Consider the following 7,733-nt stretch of genomic DNA (forward strand, 5'->3'; position numbering starts at 1 on the left):
AATTTGCCGGAAGAGACAGTAATAGCTGCTGGTTTAGTTTATGCATTTTTCTGATTTACTGCTGAGGGAAACAAACTGCACCAGAAAGGTTTAAAATAAGTCCTTAAAGACAGATTTAAAAATGTGACCCCAGTGTTGCACTGACCAGCTGTTAATTTGGAGTCTAAAGGTATTTGTAGAGAAATGTATTGCATGCAAAAATTAGAGTTTTTTTTTTTTTTGTGATATGCGGGGAAAGCACGGAATTGATAGCATTCCTTAGTTATGTGCTTTGCATTTCCAAATCTGGACTTCAGTGTGCAGTTACTTAGTATTTTTTTTTCAACAGCACCTGTAAAGCATCATAACTTGCATAAACTGTTTTGATGTTAATGTGTTTTCTATTTAATTCAAAGAGGAACATTCTAAACCTGCTTTTGGGCCAAATGAGTAACTGTGGTATCAACTTTGTTATATGTTTTCAAAGTTTAACTGCTTGGTTGGTTAGTTCTTCTCTGATTAAATTATTTGTCCACTGGGTGGCAGCATATTGCAATAAATGAACAAATGTCATGCGTCATGATTAATGGGACAAAATTAGCAAGAAGTAGCTTACAATCCTGAAAGTAGTTCAATTGTACGAAGTTGCTAGTTCAGTAGTTACAATTATTGTATTTCTCTGAATGTGCCTTTGCCCCTGCACTTCAAAACATGACTCCAACGGTTTAGAGAGCTGGTTTGAAAGATAAATTACAAATGAGACATTCCAGTGATGTAACACTGCAAGGCTAAACTTGCCAGAAAGCAGTTATATTCTTTCTAAAATCTGGCTTAATAGGAGCTTGTATCTTTTGGATTTGCTGCTGATGTCTGTGGTTTGTTTTTATTTTTTTTTATTTATTTTTTTTAGATCAGGTATACTGCAGCATGGGCATTTTTTTCGACAGTGTTTTGTTGTACATATTATGGGTTTTTTGGAGTGCAAAGGTGCTAGGTCGAAAATACTTCAGTATTATTTTTTAAAGGATGGGCTTCAATGCAGACATTTCTCATTCTCATAATTTAGTTCAGTAACTGTACTATTTAATAAACCGAAAAACCATTATGGCCCAACCCTAATAAACAACCAATTTATTTGGTTTTATTGTTATTTTAAAGTACTAAGCTTTTGTTCCTCACTGTTCATTCAAGGACTGATTGGGTTTAAAGTAAGGGAGTGAACTTCATTTAAACACATTGGATACAATCGTGACAACGGAAGAAAACCAAAGACTTGTAAAGTTGTAGATTGTGAATGTGACAGATCCAGTAACGGTACTGAATGAAGCTTCATCGTATCTGGCAAAAGCTTTCTTTATGTGTTTGAGTGTTGTATGTGGAGGATGTTATATAAGTGTTCCTTTTTGCACATGGATATTTGTTTTTATTATAGTGAATAAATGCTGTTCCTAACAGTTTTTGTTCAATTGTTGTTGGCATGCAAACTACGAGTGCAATATTTAGATCTTGCTTTAATGTTGTATTTGTTTAATGCAACCATATTGTTGTACATGTGATTCATGTCCAAGGGTTAAGCCATTCTTTGTTGTCCTCATGATGAGTGAAGTAGAAAAGTGGAATGGTAAAATCCTCAGAATGATCCAACTAAATCAACATTCCCTAACAACTTGGTGCTAAGACTTTGTCAGTGTTTCATTTCTAAATATTATGAATTACCTTTTGAGATGGATTTCTCTTCATAAAAGAGAAAAATAAGAGCCCCGCTGCATATCTAGCAGTCAGATGCACAGCAATGTATCTATAAATAAACTACATAATGTATTCCTTCAAATTTAAGACGCAGCCGAAATTTACCACCCTCAATTTGAGGAAAAAATAAAACATCAATTAAATATGCATTTGCAAAGATACAACCTCAGTTATGCTGTTGTATCGTACAAAACTGACATGAAACAGTGTAGTTGTAGATTAACCACTGAGCTTGTTTATTGTGCTGCGCACTTTATAATACTTAAGATGGCGTTTCTGTCGTACACACACACACCACCACTCACGACATCACGCATCCTGGCAACAGCAAGCATGACACAACACTCCATGGCATCAGACAACATGTAACCCAGCAACCACAACAGCATTGAACATTGCTTGCTATGTTGAAAAATACGGGGGTCTGCTCAGAATTTCCGATCTGTCCAAGCTGGTACGGTTTGTTAGAAATGCTGAAACTGTAAAGGTTTCTCTTGGAATTCCTCAGGAAGCTTGATTGTTTTTTCTCAGCAGTGTCACGTTACTTGTATATTCAGGCAGACGCCTTTGTCTTTTCTTGACAGGCAATGACGTTGCTGTTTTGTGTACTTGGGTAGCCACGTCTTTTGTTGGCGATTTTTAATACACGCACTATACTGTACTCTAATTTAAGACGCAGGCTATTTTTGAGAAGCAAAAAATGGTTAAAGCGCGTCTTAAATTCGAAGGAATACGGTACTTCAGAACTCTGTTTTGCTCTTTTTCACCAACAGGTGTCGCCAGATTCGTAGTATTTTCCAGTACAGTATACACACCACCCACTTGATATATCGCGGGTCTCAGGGTCCAATATAAATCTGCAATATATTGAGGGCCACGATATAGCGAGAGACCCATAGAAAAACAAATAGGCTAACAAATACTGTACAACCACTCCCTGATTTTATCGGGGGCGTCACGGTCCAATATAAGTCCTCTCTACACAACCCGCTTTTTTTCATTTTTTGTATAAAAAGCAGCACACCGTTTTAATTCGTACTGCGGAGGGTAATTGCTTCTCATCAACCTCATTCTCCAATTCATGAGTCTTCCTCTCCTTTCTCAAATGCACAAACCCGCTGCATTGAAAGAATCCATTCCCAACATAGGAGGCTTGTTGCTAGGGAGCTGACGTCACTACCTTGTGACTTTTGCTAGTGCATTGCTGCCACACGTGAACACGTCGTTAGCTAAAATAAAAACTGCTTCAGCAAGTAGATATTTAATTTGCTTTGTGTTATTGTGCAATACGTGTGTATGATACCAGTACGATATTAATGCTTTGTTTTTAATTGTATATTTTTGTTCGTGATGTGCAGTGTGAAATAAATTGAACAGTAATTCTAAGTGCCTATGTATATTGCAGCTAAAGCATACGCAGTTAGACAGTAATAATGGGGAGCCAACTCCAGGACCGTGATATATCCAAATCCACAGTATAGCGAGGGGTGATATAACGAGGGTTGGGTGTACTCTGAAAATGTTGTAAGAGTATGGTAGATAAAGAAGAGCTGATTAGGTCAATCCCATGGTACTTGGTAAACACAATTACCTTTATTTATAGTCCATTTCCCTTGGTACAAAGTGTATTCCTGTTTTTGTTTTTTGTTAACATTATAAAACTAAAACAAAAAGAATGGTACTTATTTCTTGCTAGTTTATCAGTCATGTTTTGTTTTTTGAATGGAGCACATTTTGCAATGGTGCAAATATAATGATCATTCTTCAAATTGTCTTTAGGAGGTCAATCCAAGTTAATCTGACATTATAAATGATATTTTTTATTTTATTTGAACATTAAAATAAAGTGTTGTCTGTGTTTTCTCTTTTTGGTACTGGTAGATGTTACAACCACATTTTATAATAGTTTTGCATACAGCCCTGTAAATATTTCCTGGGAACACATTTGTGCTATTTAATATATCTATCCAGATCTCATGATTTGTATTGGGTGAACCATTTTCATCATGACACTGAACCTTAAATCAGTTACTGGAAACCAATAGCCAAAAAAAATAATTTAAATTTAGAATTTCCTGTATTTGTTGATCACTGTTTAGCAGATTTGAGATCAACAGAAAGATGCAAAGGCTGCATATCTCTAAACAGTGACCCTTCGATCAGGAAAATAAGCTGCTGTTCATGCCAACACCTAGTATTTTTGTATGTGTTTTAGCTGTTTACTTCTCTTGACACAAGAATTGTGGCTTTTAAAACTTGATGTGCAGGCCTATATGTATTGCATGTTTACACAATACACACCCCTGCTTCAGCTGTGTGAGCTGACTTACTGTACCTTACACCTCTACCTAACTGTGATAAATACTGGCTGTATATATTGTATACTATGGTTTTTAATTTTGTACAAGCAACTGTTGTTTATAATTTCCCTATTTATGTACAAATCCCATTCTGTACATACTGTAACTTGAAATAAAATTTTACAATCAAAAATGCTAATACTGTCTTTCTGCCTGTTTTATGTTAAATTATTTTACATATCTCAAAGGTGGATGTAGATGATGTATTCCATCAGGTTAAATGCTGAAGTACATTATTGTTATGACTATCTTAATAACTTCATGAACACTCCATAGCATGAAGCAAACGAGCTGTAAATAACATTAAATGGCACACATGAAGTTCATTCAGTTTCAGTATCAAATTACTCTTAAGGTGTTCAGAAGCAGCTTATGTTGGCGTAAAATCCACTCACGATAAAATGACTAGCTTTGTTTATCTCGTTTAAGATTGTGTTGAAGTGTGGTGCACACATCTTGCCAGTAGAACAAAGTGACACCTATTTCAAGATACATTTTAACCAAAACATGATTCCCTGTTCACAGAAGTGCTATTGGGATAGGAAATGTTCACTGTTAAATAATTGATTTTCCTTTCAAATGGTGTAAATTGTACTAAATCAGGGTAAAAAATTCACTTTAATTCTGGCTCCTAGTATCTTGGACATAACAGATGCAGTTTAAACAATGTAAAATGTATTTATTTTCTAAAGGCATAAAGAAATCTTAGTCTATACAGCAGCTGTATACAAACACCCATTCTCTTTCTAGGAATTTACTGTGCAAAGAAGATTTTGACCTTTTACAAAGATGTTTTACAATTTCTGAACATATCATATGTCACGTTTATCAAGTTTCTGGGTTCATATCAAGTTATTCATCCTACAGTAAACATCTATGGATCACTGATCAGTGGGCATTTCTGCATTGTAATCCAATAGAATCTTTCTGTGGTCTGCATAAGCCCAGAGAGACTTGCCTGGAATGTTCTAGGAACCAAATGACGGAAGCAGTACTGGCAAGCAGCTAACAACTGCACCTGTGCGGCACTGGCAATACCAATCTGAATATTGGCTGATCTGTGTCCAGCTGGTATGGTGTGGCTTGACTGCACTATCTGAAACAAAGTACGACCTGCGTCATAACGATTGGCTGCAGTCCTTCAATTGGTATACAGTGATGATATTGTATCTGCAGAGACTTCAGCCGGTCATAGCCTGATGTATGTCACACATTGTTAAGGTGCAGAAATAAATACAATAATGAGCCAGACCCTGAGGACATTCAGTAATTACTAGCTATTGCATTACAGTGAGTGATGACAACATTCAGGTAATTGGAGAAATGGTGCCTTAGCCTACTCTTTAACCAACTTCATACTTGGATGTTATTGAGATCTTATAAAACATTAAGTTGGTTAGAACTTCTGGATTTTTATTACATGAGAGTAGATCATTTGGATACAAATGTATAATTTTGATAAAGTATCACTTTAGGAGGAATAGCACATCTTTGAAGTGTGTTTATATTTTTAAATTGCAGCAGTTTTGAGCAGACACACAAATATAAGTTATGTTAGGGGTGATACAATTCTGCAGAAATCATTTTTATTTTTTACCTTAGGCTAAAACAAGGCCCCTCCTTCATCGCTGAATTTAATGAAGACATTCAATTCTGCAAACCACTGTGTGACAAAACTCGTAGGGCAGCAGTGTAGAGTAGTGGTTAGGGCTCTGGACTCTTGACAGGAGGGTCATGGGTTCAATCCCCAGTGGAGGACACTGCTGCTGTACCCTTGAGCAAGGTACTTTACCTAGATTGCTCCAGTAAAAACCCAAATGTATAAATGGGTAATTGTATGTAAAAAATAATGTGATATCTTGTAACAATTGTAAGTCGCCCTGGATAAGGGCGTCTGCTAAGAAATAAAATAATAATAATTACATACAAAGCATTTTACAATGGTTATTGTCTTAGAGTGGCCTATAGATGGCACTGTTGTCTAACATTTGAATTCAACATTTTGGCTATTTCTTTTATTGTCCATACCAACGTAAGACTTCAGGTGTTTACTTTTGTTCTGTTTTCATTATGCATCGACTCCGTATTTGTTTTCATCATCTTGAATTTGGAAGGAAGCATCAACAATGGTTTTCAGAGACTATTTATATGCACTGAGCAAATATTTACAGTCTTTGTTTTATCTTCTACAACAAAAAAAAGTCAATATATTGGGCATCCTCTAAAAGAAGCATTTTTATGTTTATTTTTAGAGTAAGTGTAGTTTTGTATGATAGAGTATTTATATTAATCTTTATTAACAGTTTCTTTTTTGCATTACTTGGGTTGTCACCTAGCAACCTGTTATCTTTTTTCAAGGGTGTAAGTAAACCTTAGCACCCAAAACTTGCCTAGATAATTTAGTGAATATTCAATTGCTCTGCAAAATGAAATATTAAAACAACCTGTACTACTATAGGACAGACCATGTACTAGTACTCCCATTAAATATAAATCAAGAAAATTAAACCACTCGACGTTTTTGTGACTACTTTCTGTTACTTCCTCGAAATGAATTTGCCTCACTCCCACAAACACATCTACACCCATAGGCGGCGCATATAAGAGGCTTGGGGAGGCTAAGAATTTGATAATTGTGACGCTACAGTCATAACATACTTCCTTCGACTGTCTGAACAAATGCCACCTTACAGAACACTGTTTGTGGTGCCAGATTATGAATATTTCTGAAGTTTTTTCTTAAGATTTTTCCTCCTTCACTCCATTTTCAGTGAAAGCGGGGTCTTTTGAACTTCTGAAAAAGTGTCTGCAAGGAAAGCCAAAAAAGGCATCTGCTTGCTTACTGTACTCTAAATCAGGGGTGCTGGGGGTGCAGTAGCACCTCCTGGCTTTGCATGGATTCCATCATATACAGGGGTTACAGTTTTGTTCAATGGCTTTCAGCACCCCCACTTTAAAAATTGTTCTAGCGTCACTGCTCTAAATATTAAAACATATTTTAATATTCTGATGAAAATGAATGGTTTTACAAACCAAAGACATTTTTGGAGACGCAGGTAAACAAGGCTATGACGGTCCTGTTGCAGTATCACCAACAGGACCGTCATAGCCTTGAATTTGGAGGATTGTCCACAGCAGTGTGGAGTTGAGGTTAGGGCTCTGGACTCTTGACCGGAGGGTTGTGGGTTCAATCCCCAGTGGGGGACACTGCTGCTGTACCCTTGAGCAAGGTACTTTACCTAGATGGCTCCAGTAAAAACCCAACTGTATAAATGGGTCATTGTATGTAAAAAAAAAGAAATGTAATTGTATGTAAAAATAATGTGATATCTTGAAACAATTGTAAGTCGCCCTGGATAAGGGCGTCTGCTAAGAAATAAATAAATAAAAATAATACAACGGTAAGAGTGCAGTTTATTTTATTTATTTTGCAAATATACCTTATGAAATACGCTGAATGCCGTTTGATTATAAGTACGATAGTAAGTGCGTGTTTAGAAGCTTAATAGATTGCTTTCGATGACTTCATAAATCACCTAGAAACCGTTCTTAACAGAGATGGCGGCCATGTTGGTGGGCTCATGCGTGAATTCTACCGATACACCCTCGAAGATTTGAGATGCTACATGACTGGAATTATACAAC

This window comes from Acipenser ruthenus, chromosome 4 (assembly GCF_902713425.1).
Source record: "Acipenser ruthenus chromosome 4, fAciRut3.2 maternal haplotype, whole genome shotgun sequence".
Lineage (NCBI taxonomy): Eukaryota > Metazoa > Chordata > Actinopteri > Acipenseriformes > Acipenseridae > Acipenser > Acipenser ruthenus.